Source organism: Odontesthes bonariensis, chromosome 14 (assembly GCF_027942865.1).
Source record: "Odontesthes bonariensis isolate fOdoBon6 chromosome 14, fOdoBon6.hap1, whole genome shotgun sequence".
Taxonomy (NCBI): Eukaryota; Metazoa; Chordata; class Actinopteri; order Atheriniformes; family Atherinopsidae; genus Odontesthes; species Odontesthes bonariensis.
The window spans coordinates 14,729,870-14,745,437 of NC_134519.1; the positions used below are offsets into that span (position 1 = coordinate 14,729,870).

At 40.9% G+C, this 15,568-nt stretch overlaps 1 protein-coding gene across 5 annotated transcripts in view; it reads left to right on the forward strand.

Annotated features, from left to right (window-relative positions):
- Window positions 1–2,801: 2,801 nt before the first annotated feature.
- Window positions 2,802–15,568, forward strand: part of LOC142398849 (uncharacterized) — a 48,177-nt gene continuing 35,410 nt past the window's right edge. For 2 of the 5 annotated variants that reach the window (XM_075483061.1, XM_075483063.1), the window contains exon 1: window positions 5,021–5,125. The gene's annotated coding sequence lies outside the window, so the exon portion shown is untranslated. Of the gene's footprint in view, window positions 2,892–5,020; window positions 5,126–6,901; window positions 6,959–7,246; window positions 7,304–8,579; window positions 9,309–15,568 lie in introns of those variants that run through there. The other 3 variants (XR_012772829.1, XR_012772828.1, XM_075483064.1) reach the window with 3 other exon arrangements.

The window sequence follows — 15,568 nt, forward strand, 5'->3', positions numbered from 1 at the left end:
AATGCTGGACCCAGCCTGAACGCGTACATATTATCATAGTGACATCCTATAGCGCCACCTGCTGGTGGTTGAAAAAGTCTTTTTTTTTCCACACCTCGCATTTGATCGAACTCCTCCTACAGATTTAATGCTACACGCTTCAAACGGACATGGAGGGGGAAAATTCATGGAGAAACTTTTTCAAACTTCAAAGGGCGTGGCCGTGGCAAGGCGGTGAAAATCGTGTAATGGCGTTTGTGATTTGAAAGCCGTATCATCGCAAGGTTATGAAACTTGCCCCACACGTCCACCCTTACCACCTCGTACGTATAAAAAGGGTTTTGTGTGTCTGTGAAGCAAAATGGCTCATTGGCGCCCCCTACGATATTTAAAAATGGTCCCCGCATTGGGCTTAGTTTTGTGTGGGATGACGAAATTCGGTACAGTCATTCATCGTGCCCAGACGCACAAAAAAGTCTCTTGCCGCCATGGTCCGACGTACACAGGAAGGCGGCCATTTTGGATGGAAGATGCGTTTTGGTGCCATTTTTGCCCGATTCCACGCCTTGCATATGATCGAACTTGTCCTACAGATTTAATGCTAAACGCTTCAAACTTGGCCAGGTTACTCTTAAGACATGGGGAGAAAAATTTATTGAATAACCTTTCCAAACTCTAAACGGTGTGGACGTGGCCAGGCGGTGAAAATCATGTGATGGCGTTGGTGATTTGAAAGCCTTATCATCATCGCAAGCAGTGGTGTCAAAAGTACACACATTTGTTACTTAAGTAGAAGTATAGATACTGCAGTTTAAAAACACTCTGGTAAAAGTTGAAGTATCAACTTGACCTCTTTACTCAAGTAAAAGTGAAAAAGTATGTGCTCCAAAACCTACTTAAAGTATAAAAGTATAAAGTAACCTTTAAATAAAAAAATTAAATTAAATTTAAAAAAAAAGGTAGATGCCACTATATGAATTGCAAGCTTAATTTGAAAACTGATTAGTTCTACACGTGGGTCTTGGGTGTGCAGAGTTTGCATTGCATTTTCCATGAGTCATTTTTGCACCCGACTATTTCGAAAAATTATTTGAGATAGGGCCAAGGATGAGGAAGGTCTTGTTGATCTCCGTCTCCATCTCCCGATACGTTCTCGCCTGTGTCCGACTTGTGGCGTGGCACACACTTCGCGCAGCTTTGCGTTTGCAGTTTGTAGAACACCTGCTTGCTTCTGACGAATGATGATTTCCTTGTGTGTCAGCACAAATTTGACGAATAGCCTAACCGATGAGTGTTTGCGTTATACGATTCATCCAATTACACTCCTTCTCACAAGGTGTGGATGGCGCCACTGATCTGTATTGGATGGCGCACATGACGTGAAATACATAAACATTAAACAGAAGCCAAGAGTTAAAAAAAAAAAAAGACTGAAGCCAAGAGTAACGAGGCTGTTTGTTTTGAAAATGTAAGGAATAGAAAGTACAGATACTTGTGTGAAAATGTAATGAGTAGAAGTCGGAAGTAGGCAGAAAAATAAGTAATGGCCCTGTCACACTGTTGCGTATGGCACTAGCGTATGCCAGCGTATGAAAATTATCACTCATACGCTGGTATACGCTGACATACGCTTGGGGAACGTTAGGCATAGGTTGTATACGTTTCAAGCACGCTGGCATACGTTGGCATACGCTGAGGCAGAAATAAATTTTTGAACATGCTCAAAACTTTTGTGCATATGGTTAATACGCTAAGCATACGCTAGGTATAGGCTGAATACGCTAGAGGTACGATATAGGTACGTTACTGATAGGTCGAGAACGCTGGACATAAGTTGCCATATGTTGGCATGAAGGTGTACCGTACAGCTAGCGTATTTATAGCCTCCGCCCGTCTGCCGCCTCCATCTCCGCCAGACGGGCGGAGATGGGAGGCGGCAACTGACATATCTGACGCAACCGACGATTCACGGGAGCGGTCAGAAGGAGGAGTTGGGGATCTTGATCGCTCAGAAGCATGTAACTATTCAGCCGTAGGTGCATCAGGCATTTCAGCAGGTTTGGGTGAGAATGATTCTTGTGTTTTTTTGCCTTTTCCTCGACCTCGGCCTCGGCCCAGGGCCCGGGCAAACGACGATTGCTTCTTGGGAGGCATGATCGAGATGAATGTCTCGAGAGATGTTGATAGCGCGTGGTCTACTGCAATAATGGAGCAATGTGGAAAGGCTGCTGATATAGGCGCGTTGAAACGTACGCTGGGCATGCGCAGTTCATATGCTACTCATACGCTAGTCATACGCAGAGTACGCTGGTTATACGTTGTTCATACGCTGACATTTGCTAACATTTGCTATCCATACGCTGTCAATGCGCTGACCATAAGCTACTCATACGCTACTCATAGGTTCAATACGGTAAGTATACGCACAATTCTTTATTTTCAAGGACTTTTCGTGCGTATGAAAATTATATTATTAATTTTCATACGCAACTCATACGCTTCTCTCATACGCAACAGTGTGACAGGGCCATAATGGAGTAAAGTACAGATACCTAAAAAGTGTACTTAAGTACAGTAACGAAGTATTTGTACTTTGTTACTTGACACCTCTGATCGCAAGGTCATGAAACTTGGCACACACGTCCACCCTGACGACCTTGTACGTATGTAAAGGGTATCGTGTGTGTGGAAAGAGCTTCGCGACTACGACGTCCAGCGCATGCCCCAACGTGCGCACATCTCGTTTAACTTGAGATTCCTGTGGCTTGTTCTTGAGCTTCCAATGAAAGAATCGAGCTAACATACCTGTCCTGCCCCCATCAGGGGTGGAGCTCTGACTGATTCCAGGAAGCAGCTCAGCTATGTCTGTGGAGCGGAGCGTCGTCTTCTTCAACACTTGGCTTGAACGAACGGTGAGTTTGGACTTTGTCTTCAGTAACCTTCCTGTTTGTTTCTGCTCTGTAATATTTCGGGAACATGTTCTTATTTCAGGTCCAGTTTGATCACTCGAAGAACTTTGAAGAAAAATCTGCATGATTATCATTTACATTGTTGTTGATTAGAAACATATTATTTATTGTTTTATTCCCAAAATAAATCACAGTGTGTTTTAATTTGTGGGAATAATTGCGGTTTCTTCCATTGAAGTCAGACACAGAAACTCTCTGCTGTTAAAGCTTAAAGACAATGGATGGAGGTTTTCTTGTTGTGTAACTCAGTGAGTCAGACAGGTTTTTAAATTCCATCACCTTGATCATAACCCACCTCCATGTTCCAGTACAGTCTGTACACGGCAGACCAGTTTTTCCTTGTTTCTCCTTCTTCACTTACCTGTCTTCACTGAATAAAAATGTCTCTTCATCCAACAAACAAACTTAAATTCCAGCATGTTTTACATCTGCTCTATTGTGTTGCTAAATTAGAGCTGCAACATAACGTAATTTATCTGGAGATTAGCTGAAAATTATTGTTTTTCTTGTGACTTTTTCAAGTATCTTACAGTTTTTTTATACTTTTCTTTTGAAAATCTGTTGAAAACATCACTTGAAAAACAGGTTTTAGTGGCGTCTCTGATATAAGCTTCTCTGAATGAAGAGTGAAGTTACTGGAACTGGAGTTTTGAAAAGTTTTCTGTTTAATTTTGACCTTTTATTGCATGTATTCATTTAAAATATCTGTTTTATTCTATAGCATGACTTTACTGAGAAACACATTTAATGACAATAATGACTACACTGAAACATACAGCTGCTTGCAGCTGTCTAGTTAGGGACCGAGCAGTGAAACTGCAAGGACCCTATTTTATCTGTAAGGTACGACATCCAGCGTATGCCCCAATGTGCACACATCTCGTTTAACTTGAGATTCCTGCGGCTTGTTCTTGAGCTTCCAATGAAAGAATCGAGCTAACATACCTGTCCTGCCCCCATCAGGGGTGGAGCTCTGACTGATTCCAGGAAGCAGCTCAACTGTGTCTGTGGAGCGGAGCGTCGTGTTCTTCAACACTTGGCTTGAACGAACGGTGAGTTTGGACTTTGTCTTCAGTAACCTTCCTGTTTGTTTCTGCTCTGTAATATTTCGGGAATATGTTCACTTCTTATTTCAGGTCCAGTTTGATCACTCGAAGAACTTTAAAGAAAAATCTGCATGATTATCATTTACATTGTTGTTGATTAGAAACATATTATTTATTGTTTTATTCCCAAAATAAATCACAGTGTGTTTTAATTTGTGGGAATAATTGCGGTTTCTTCCATTGAAGTCAGACACAGAAACTCTCTGCTCTTTATCTCTTAAAGACAATGGATGGAGGTTTTCTTGTTGTGTAACTCAGTGAGTCAGACAGGTTTTTCAAGGTTTTTAAATTCCATCACCTTGATCATAACCCACCTCCATGTTCCAGTACAATCTGTACACGGCAGACCAGTTTTTCCTTGTTTCTCCGTCTTCACTTACCTGTCTTCACTGAATAAAAATGTCTCTTCATCCCACAAACAAACTTAAATTCCAGCATGTTTTACATCTGCTCTATTGTGTTGCTAAATTAGAGCTGCAACAACACGTAATTTATCTGGAGATTAGCTGAAAATTATTGTTTTTCTTGTGACCTTTTCAAGTATCTTACAGTTTTTTTATACTTTTCTTTTGAAAATCTGTTGAAAACATCACTTGAAAAACAGGTTTTAGTGGCGTCTCTGATATAAGCTTCTCTGAATGAAGAGTGAAGTTACTGGAACTGGAGTTTTGAAAAGTTTTCTGTTTAATTTTGACCTTTTATTGCATGTATTCATTTAAAATATCTGTTTTATTCTATAGCATGACTTTACTGAGAAACACATTTAATGACAATAATGACTACACTGAAACATACAGCTGCTTGCAGCTGTCTAGTTAGGGACCGAGCAGTGAAACTGCAAGGACCCTATTTTATCTGTAAGGTACGACATCCAGCGTATGCCCCAATGTGCACACATCTCGTTTAACTTGAGATTCCTGCGGCTTGTTCTTGAGCTTCCAATGAAAGAATCGAGCTAACATACCTGTCCTGCCCCCATCAGGGGTGGAGCTCTGACTGATTCCAGGAAGCAGCTCAACTGTGTCTGTGGAGCGGAGCGTCGTGTTCTTCAACACTTGGCTTGAACGAACGGTGAGTTTGGACTTTGTCTTCAGTAACCTTCCTGTTTGTTTCTGCTCTGTAATATTTCGGGAATATGTTCACTTCTTATTTCAGGTCCAGTTTGATCACTCGAAGAACTTTAAAGAAAAATCTGCATGATTATCATTTACATTGTTGTTGATTAGAAACATATTATTTATTGTTTTATTCCCAAAATAAATCACAGTGTGTTTTAATTTGTGGGAATAATTGCGGTTTCTTCCATTGAAGTCAGACACAGAAACTCTCTGCTCTTTATCTCTTAAAGACAATGGATGGAGGTTTTCTTGTTGTGTAACTCAGTGAGTCAGACAGGTTTTTCAAGGTTTTTAAATTCCATCACCTTGATCATAACCCACCTCCATGTTCCAGTACAATCTGTACACGGCAGACCAGTTTTTCCTTGTTTCTCCGTCTTCACTTACCTGTCTTCACTGAATAAAAATGTCTCTTCATCCCACAAACAAACTTAAATTCCAGCATGTTTTACATCTGCTCTATTGTGTTGCTAAATTAGAGCTGCAACAACACGTAATTTATCTGGAGATTAGCTGAAAATTATTGTTTTTCTTGTGACCTTTTCAAGTATCTTACAGTTTTTTTATACTTTTCTTTTGAAAATCTGTTGAAAACATCACTTGAAAAACAGGTTTTAGTGGCGTCTCTGATATAAGCTTCTCTGAATGAAGAGTGAAGTTACTGGAACTGGAGTTTTGAAAAGTTTTCTGTTTAATTTTGACCTTTTATTGCATGTATTCATTTAAAATATCTGTTTTATTCTATAGCATGACTTTGCTGATAAACATATTTAATGACAATAATGACTACACTGAAACATACAGCTGCTTGCAGCTGTCTAGTTAGGGACCGAGCAGTGAAACTGCAAGGACCGTATTGTATCTGTAAGGTTTATTATTATTCCGCCGTCTTCCTTCCGTTTTTCCGTCCGATTCTTTGCAAAAGGTGCTCGAAAACTCATGAAATTTTCAAGCACCACCTGCCAGTCGACGACATGAAAGAATCTAAACTTTATATTTTTGGGAGTCTTTCATTGACACTGTAGTGCCCCCTACGATGTTTAAAAATGGTCCCCGCATTGGGGTTAGTTTAGCGTGGGACGACGAAATTCGGTACACTCATTCATCATGCCCAGGTCTCATTTCGCCATGGTCCCACGTCCACAGGAACTTGGCCAGGTAGCTCTTAAGACATGGGGGGGGGAATCAAACCTCAAAGGGCGTGGCCGTGGCGACGCCTCAAATTTATGACTAAAAAATTAAGTCACTTATAACTTCCACACACATTATCCAATTTGTCCCAACCTTCATACCGTGATTGCTGGACCCAGCCTGAATGCGCACATATAACATATGTGACATCCACCTACAGCGCCACCTGCTGGTGGTCGGAAACGTCATTTAATGCTACAAGCTTCAAACTTGGCCAGGTTACTCTTAAGACATGGAGGGAAAAAATCTTGGAGAAACTTTTCCAAACTCTGAACGGTGTGGGTGTGGCCAGGCGGTGAAAATCGTGTGATGGTGTTTCTGATTTGAAGGCCTTATCATCATTGCAAAGTCATGAAACTTGGCACACACGTCCACCCTGACAACCTCATACGTATGTAAAGGGTATCATGTGTGGGCGGAGCAAAATGGCTCAGTGGCGCCCCCTAGAAATGGAATTATGTGGTTTCTCTCTCTCTCTCTCTCTCTCTCTCTCTCTCTCTCTCTCTCTCTCTCTCTCTCTCTCTCTCGGAATGTTCAGGTTCATTCTCAGCTCCGTGGCACAGATAGCACTCTCCACCCAAGCCTCCACATTAAGGTAATGTAACAAGCTTATTAAGTGTTTTGTGTTTAACTTATATACTCAAGCTGTGGATAGCGATAGGTATTTTACTTGATACTAGGGTTGGGAATCCATCAGACCGGTCCCTTTAATTTTGCCGTGTAAAATCCATCATATCAAATGCATCCTCTATTTATGTCAGCATGAAAGTGCAAAACAGGGAAACACGAATAAAGAAAGAAGTACAAGTTTAGGGCCGGACATTCACCCCTGTTTACTGGAACGAGGTGTTTTTACTTCTCTCACTGGGAATGTTACTTTCAGGTTCACTCTCAGCTCCGTGGCACAGATAGCACTCTCCACCCAAGCCTCCACATTAAGGTAATGTAACAAGCTTATTTAGTGTTTTTTTACCCTAACCCCTTCTATTTGAAATCTATTGTGCCGACATTTTTAAACCTTGTTCCAGAACTGCGTTTGGAGATGTTTATTTATTACTAGGAAACCTGTCACATCAAGTCTTTTATTGTCAGATACACAGAACAACAGAGTCGGACTGGGCACTGAAATTCTTAGGACAGGACACCGTACAGCAGCTACCATAACAAGACATAACATGCTGTAACATGTCATGACATAAGTACTCTAAAATAAAAACAGTAACAATAAATAGGCAATGTGGATACTACAATATACATTTTACGCTAATTACAAGAGCTATATTGAACATATAATACACATAATAGCCTATGCTAATCTAAGACCTATACTAACCTAGAACATAAGGTAACATAAAAAAATACAATATTGTGAAATATTGCAAGTTGCAGTGGAAACAGCATTGGAGGTAGGCATGTGTAAAGTATAAAGGTTCAAGTGTGTAAGTGATGAGAGTGCATTATAGTCCATTTAGAAGCCTGATGGCCTTAGTATAGAAACTGTTCTCCATTCTGTGGGTGCGAGACCGGATGCTTCTGTGCAGCCTACCAGAAGGCAGCATAGTGAACAGTCTGAAAGATGGGTGATGGCAATCTTTTAGGATTCTGCCAGCTCTACGAAGACATCTTGTGTGGTAGATGCAGATCGGACTACACTGCGTAGGGCCTTACGGTCCATGGCTGTGCAGCTCCCGAACCACACTGAGATGCTACCAGTCAGGATGCCCAGATAGCAAACGGACGCCAGACCGGATTCATTCCGGATTTAGGGTAGGCTCAGGAACGGATCCGTAACAGATCCAGAGCACGGATCCACACATTAAATGCCACATCTGGCCCGTATCCGTTTTGGATCCGTTCATAGATCACATCATCTGGCCCGGATCCGTTTTGGATCCGTTCATAGATCACATCATCCGGCCCGGATCCGTTTTGGATCCGTTCATAGATCACATCATCTGGCCCGGATCCGTTTTGGATCCGTTCATAGATCGCATCATCCGGCCCGGAGCCATTCACATGGTAGAACTTGATTAACGAAGATTACTTTGAATTAAAGCCTGGAATGTGCACTTTAATCACATATGAATTATTTCACTTAGAATTTTACAATGAAGAGCAGAGGAGGAATTAGAAAAAAAAATACAGTCACAAATATTATGGAAGGCACTGTATGTGTTCTTTTAAATGTTTCTCATGTGTGTATATTTGTTTTACAGAAATACGTGGATTCACATGAAAACAACCACATAACTGCTTGACAATTCATCAAAAATGGGGAACAATTTACCAAGAGAGAGAAACATGGGCAACGGGCTGAGATGCTGCATGTGTAATGACGTCCTGTCTCCATGCATATCCAATCATGATTTGTATCGTGGTAAAATTCATGGAAAAGACGTATTTGTGTTCAACGGAGGTGAATACTACAGGCCACCTGATACTTATGAATACAAGTGTAAAGACTGTTTTGATAAGCAATTCCAGGGATCAAGAGGAAAGTAGAAGGGAGGAGGAAAGAAGAAGAGCGGAGGAATAGAGAGGAAGAGAGGAGACGAGATGAGGAAAGACAGAGGAGAGAAGAGGAAAAGAGAAGGGAGGAGGCGAGGAGAAGAGAGGAAGAAAGAAGAAGAGCGGAGGAGAGACAGAAAATAGAGGGAGAGAGGAGACAAGAGGAGGAAAGACAGGGATTCCTGAGCGTATTCGAGGATACAAAATGCTTACAGAAAATAACTGAGAATAATGCTGGGAAATAATTTAGGGGAATATTTTAGGATAAAGCTTAAGATGTGTTGCAGATGTGAACATTTCATTTACTGAATCGCTGATTTGATGAAGTGAACACAGGTTTTTTAAGATAGTGAAACGGACTTCAGACAATTTGGATTGCAACAATGCTTTTAACAAAGATAATTTAACCCTCAATAAAATCTTCTACCATAAAGTAATCTTGCTACAGAAATGTTTTTGATTTAATTCCGATCATTCTGTTTATCACTGAGCCACTGTGCTGTGTCAGTAGCATCTCATGCATTATCTTGAAAATTGTGTCAGATTTTTTCTCATAACAACTGTACATGTTCAAATGAAGGCTGTGATAAACTGCGTATGCAACAAAACTGGTAGCGCAGTTCTTTCTACATTGACCCAAGAAATAATCATTTTAATCAGACCTCATTTTTCTCTTTAAATAAAGAAAAGTGACAAAAAATCCAAACGTAACTTCAGTCTAATAGACGACACAAGGCATTTTCACATCCGTCGTATATACTGGTAAACTTTAAAAACTGTAAACATACAGTAGTATGCACTTACACGTAATCCACTGAAAACATGCACACAAATGATTTTGATTTTATGCAAGCGATATTGTACAAACAATAACTAAATAATTGGGAGCAGAATTATTTCAACATCTTGAAACTGAAAACGCGTTTGTTTCTTCTAACAGAAATATTAGTTACTCCAAAGCAATCTTCATCATTTCTGTTTAGCTCTCCCTAGTGGTGATACAGGATGAAAATCGTCAATCTTATTCGGGATGTCATTATGTATACATAAACCATCAAATAATTATAATGTTCTGCTTTGACTTAAAAATACCAAGAAAAGTTTAGCATTCATTGAATTAAATAAGCCTTGATAAAGGTATCCTAAAATCCTGAAAAGGAAATTTTTCGTTTATGTTAAATCAGGCTCACAGTGCTACTTCAAGAGTTGTTGTTTGAATTGACCGAGAGTTAACAACCACCACTTGTTAACTCTCGGGCTTTGCTGCTCAGGAGGGGTGAGGTATCTGTTCGTTGGTTCAGCGGGAGGGGCCTTCAGTGCCTCTGGTAAGTTGACGTTTTCTTCCTCTTGCGTCTCGGGGCCTAAGAGGCAGGTGATGTCAGAAAATGCTGCATCAAAACAAGAGCGTATCTGAATAAAACAGTTATTTTCCTAGAGGTGTTATAGGTCTGTTTTTTGTCCTGTGAGATGAAAAGGCAGATAGGTGTCACCTTTGATTTACATGTCCAACTAAGGAGGAAGACATTTGGTCTGGATTCTCCCTCCATTTTCACATGAAAGGGGTTCTGTTCACGGAAAGCTTGCTAGTTGGCATTAGAGTGTCAATGTTTTCCAGCTGCATTATGGCAGATAAAGGAGAAAGGTCATGTGGGAGAGAGCCCTTCAAATTGTTTTCCGAGGACAAAGGTTAAGGTAAATAAAATTAATGTTTTTTACTGGGTTTGAAATCCCCCATCTGTGTCTTTGAATCAACATTCCCACACAGGAGTGTTGATAAGTCTCTCAGCAACTGAGCATCCCTAAGTATGCCACAAAGGTTTATCAGCAAATCAGAGAACAAAAATATATTTTATACCAAATGGAGAGTTTAGGCTGGATTTAAATATGATATGTAAAAAGTTCTGTGAGAAATATTGGCTTAAGTGGAAAAGGGACTAAAAGTATATTCCTAAAATGGCAGAAAAATGTTGTGGCCCATTTATATCACAGCAGGCCACACACATTTCCGCATTTAAGTTAATGAATTTATTAACTGCAGTCAACCAATGACTGCATAGACATCAGACTTGCTTTTCTACCCCCATGGTTTCAGGCTTATGAACCAAAACAGTGAGGTGTATGGACCCACAGACAAAATGGAGGAACAGGCCTTACTGAGTTCACTGAGTACACAGCTGGTTAGTTTCATCAAGTGCATAATTGTTACGCGCGTCTCCGTGCAAGGCACTGAGATACACTGGAAAATAAACACTTAACATGACCAAATAAGGTAGATTTGATAGGAGACATCCTTAAAATCAGACCATATCTCTTGGCTAGATGCCCGGACATGACAGAGGCTGGGGACTGAATCCCTTGAAAAGGCTTGCTCTTCTCTCTTCAAGGCAGAGAGGATTTCATAGGGCTATTGGACACAGACTTTCTCCAGAAGATGCATTTTCTGTAAATTGGACACGAACCTGACGACAGAAATAAAGATTTCTTGGTTCGATTAAGTTCGTGTCAGCAGACTCCTTCATCACTCATCTCTACCGGCTCTGCGACCTCTCTCGAATATACTACAACAGTTTTAAGATGTCTTTACCTGATGTGAGTCACTGCTCGATGTAACTCAGCATGTGCGAGTTGAACAATTTATAGCACTAAAGGTCAGCTATCTGTAGATTACTGCATCCTATAGAATCATAAATATCGAGCCATTTCAAGGACATGTTTGTTCATTTGGAATAAATATTTGAAATTGCAAAAATATGTTTTGAAACTAAAACTCAGATTTTGAACTTTGGAATGCAAAAAACGTTTCCCATAGAAAGTGCTAAACTGAAACATTAAAGTTTGATAAAAGTACCATTTAACTCTGCTATCTGCAATTTTGTTGGGAACAAACTATTTATTTATGTTCTAAAATCTACAGTAATATCTCATGTTTACCCACTACAAACATGTCAGGGTGCGGTTTAGGGAAGGACACGGATGCAGACTTCAGAAGAAAGGTTGGTTTAATTCAGGCAAAATAACATTGGAACAAATAAATACTTATCTCTGGACTGAACAGGTTGTGGCAGGGCATGACGGGCAGGTGACAAGCACAAAGATCCGACAAACAGACAGGGGAGACAAGAGACTAAATAGAGGGCTGGGAGTGATTGGAGAGTGAGTACAGCTGGTGACAATGACTAACGGGTGCAGTGAATGAACTAATGATGTGAATGAACCAAAGACCAGAGTGAGGTGGAAAAACAATAACAAGACTGAAACTCAAAACCTGGGGCCCGTTGCACAAAAGTAGGATTTAGACATCCAGGATTAATTACTTAGCCAGGTTCAAGGAATCCAAAACATGGGCCCCCATGCTTAGTTGGTTGCACAAAGGCCAATCCAGGATGAGCAGACACGGATTCATTAAGCCAGGTGAAAGCGATCCTGGATAAGTGCTGCACACGGCTTGCTTAAATAGACCCCACGATCGATCATAGATTCAGTGATTCACCATGGCAACAAGGGCGGCGTATTCCTCCCCAGCGGAGCAAGAATTATTAATGGAAGCATATGAAGAGGTGAAGGAGAAAATAAAACACAAAGGAAATACTGCCACAGTTAAAAAACAAAGGGAGCAAGCGTGGCAAACCATTGCTGACCGCCTGAATGTGTAAGTAGTGCACAAATACACACTCACCACTCCACTGAAACTATCACAATTAGGCAGTGTTCGAACTACGGGGGACTCGGGGGATCCGAGACAGCCTGAAACTGACACGAGACCCCCCAGAAAACATGATTTGGGAAATGTTGGGGGGTCTCTAAAATATTGGCAAAATGTGATTTCCCCTGATGAGTTATGATTGCAGACGCGATGCGTGTGGAGGTGTGGAGCCTGTGTGCGTAATTGGCATAAAGCTGTGCTGTCCGCCGCGTATGATTCTGTATAGCTTCTCATGTGTTTTCGAGATCCGCGCTCTGAGTCAAGCGCAAGCAAGCAACCAAAATGGACATGGCAGCAACTTTTTATTAAGAATGTGCCTGCCCACACATTGCCTGTACTGTTTTAGCAGTGAAAAAAAACGCAATTAAAGGACTTGCAAGCATCTTCATCTCCTCCCCTGGGCATAGAAGACTCTGTGACATCAAGGAGGAGTTCTATAGGATTGCAGGTAAGAATTTTTAAAACAAAAATTAGTTACAATTACAATGTTAACATTCAGAGTAAGATACTCATTGCATCATATTACAGGGTTCCCCAATGTCATTGGTGCAGTGGACTGCACACACGTCAAAATAAAATCCCCCTCAGGTGGCCATGAGGGGGATTTTGTGAACAGGAAAAACTTCCACAGCATCAATGTACAGGTGAACATGACTTTTGATAAAGTTAATTAATGAACACTGTACATTGCCTGTAGTGTGCATTAATTGGTTTAACATCTTATTTCAGATGGTCTGCAATGCTGACTATTTGATCAGTAATGTTGTGGCAAAGTGGCCCGGCTCGGTCCACGACTCCCGAGTGTTTCGGAACTCGGAGATCTATTGGCGCCTATCACAAGGTGAGCCACAGAACCTCTATTGATAACCACTTTTAACATCATGGCTGTGTTAAGACTGTCACTACTTATGAGGTTGTGATGGTAACATTTTGTATTCACAGGTGAATTCCTGGGTGTATTGCTGGGTGACAGAGGGTATGCCTGCCAGCCTTTTCTGTTCACTCCATTTGCAACTGGCATACAACCATGCCCATACCAGAACAAGGGCCCGGATCGAAATGACATTTGGCCTACTGAAGGCACGCTTTCAGTGTCTGAACCACCTGAGAGTCAGCCCAGACAGGGCATGTGATATCACTGTGGCCTGTGCTGTCCTCCACAATGTGGCCTGTCTGAGAAAGGAGAGGGCCCCCACAGTGCCAGCTCTCATAGACTGGGACATTCCTGCCATCTTCCCGGGTGACGACTGTGGTCGGCTGGTCAGAGACCAATATGTGTTAAATTATTTTAATTAATATTGCATGTTGATTTAAGTTGGGCCTGCAATGGCAGAGGAATTTTTGTTAGGTTTTTGTGCTGTATAGGCAAGGCAATTTTATTTGTATAGCCCATTTTTACAAACAGTTTGTCTCAAACTGCATGCTTTGATTCTGTGCTTTTTGTCTTGTAGAGCACTGTGTGACTTCAGTTTTGAAAGGAGCTGATGGTGTACTTGCTTTGATTCATCCTTGTTCAATAAAGGAACATCATGGTACTCTCTAATGTGTATTTATATTTATATGGTGATGTACTTTATGTGTAGTCTGTGGGAAACTAAATTATCTAGTGGTTCATCTGAAATCATCAGTTATCTAAAATGATTGTAATTAATGATCACAAATGTTTCAATAATGATAGTGGGTATAGTTAAATGTTTTAACAATATGTTCTAGGCAGTGGAATAAATATTGGTTTCCATTTGTGGCGACCGCTGACTGAGATAAGAAATGAGATTAAATAGATCCTGGAACTTAGCCTGGTCTGGAGCAGTCTAGCTTCACAGAATAAATCTCCATGGTAACTTACGTCTGAACATATCCCACTTCCCTTATCCTACTTTTGTGCCACTTTGTGCAAGGGATTAAGCCGGGATATGTTGGCTATCCTAGATCAACTTATCCGTGATCCAGTTGCACAAAAGTGGGATAGAGGGAAGTGGGATATGTTCAAATGTAAGTTACCATGGAGATTTATTCTGTGAAGCTAGCCTGCTCCAGACCAGGCTAAGTTCCAGGATCTATCTAATCTCATTCCTCATCTCAGTCAGCGGTCGCCACAAATGGAAACCAATATTTATTCCACTGCCTAGAACATATTGTTAAAACATTTAACTATACCCACTATCATTATTGAAACATTTGTGATCATTAATTACAATCATTTTAGATAAATGATTTTAGATGAACCACTAGATAATTTAGTTTCCCACAGATTACACATAAAGAGTGTACCATGATGTTCCTTTATTGAACAAGGATGAATCAAAGCAAGTAAACCATCAGCTCCTTTCAAAACTGAAGTCACACAGTGCTCTACAAGACAAAAAGCACAGAATCAAAGCATGCAGTTTGAGACAAACTGTTTGTAAAAATGGGCTATACAAATAAGATTGCCTTGCCTATACAGCACAAAAACCTAACAAAAATTCCTCTGCCATTGAAGGCCCAACTTAAATAAACATGCAATATTAATTAAAATAATTTAACACATATTGGTCTCCGACCAGCCGACCACAGTCGTCATCTGGGAAGATGGCAGGATTGTCCCAGTCTATGAGAGCTGGCACTGGGGGCCCTCTCCTTTCTCATTGTGGAGGACAGCACAGGCCACAATGATATCACATGCCCTGTCTGGGCTGACTCTCAGGTGGTTCAGACACTGAAAACGTGCCTTCAGTAGGCCAAATGTGATTTCGATCCGGGCCCTTGTTCTGGTATGGGCATGGTTGTATACCAGTTGCAAATGGAGTGAGCAGAAAAGGCTGGCAGGCATACAGAGGGTATGCCACCCAGCAATACACCCAGGAATTCATCTGTGAATACAAAATGTTACCATCACAACCTCATAAGTAGTGACATTCTTAACACAGCCATTATGTTAAAAGTGGTTATCAATAGAGGTTCTGTGGCTCACCTTGTGATAGGCGCCAATAGATCTCCGAGTTCCGAAACACT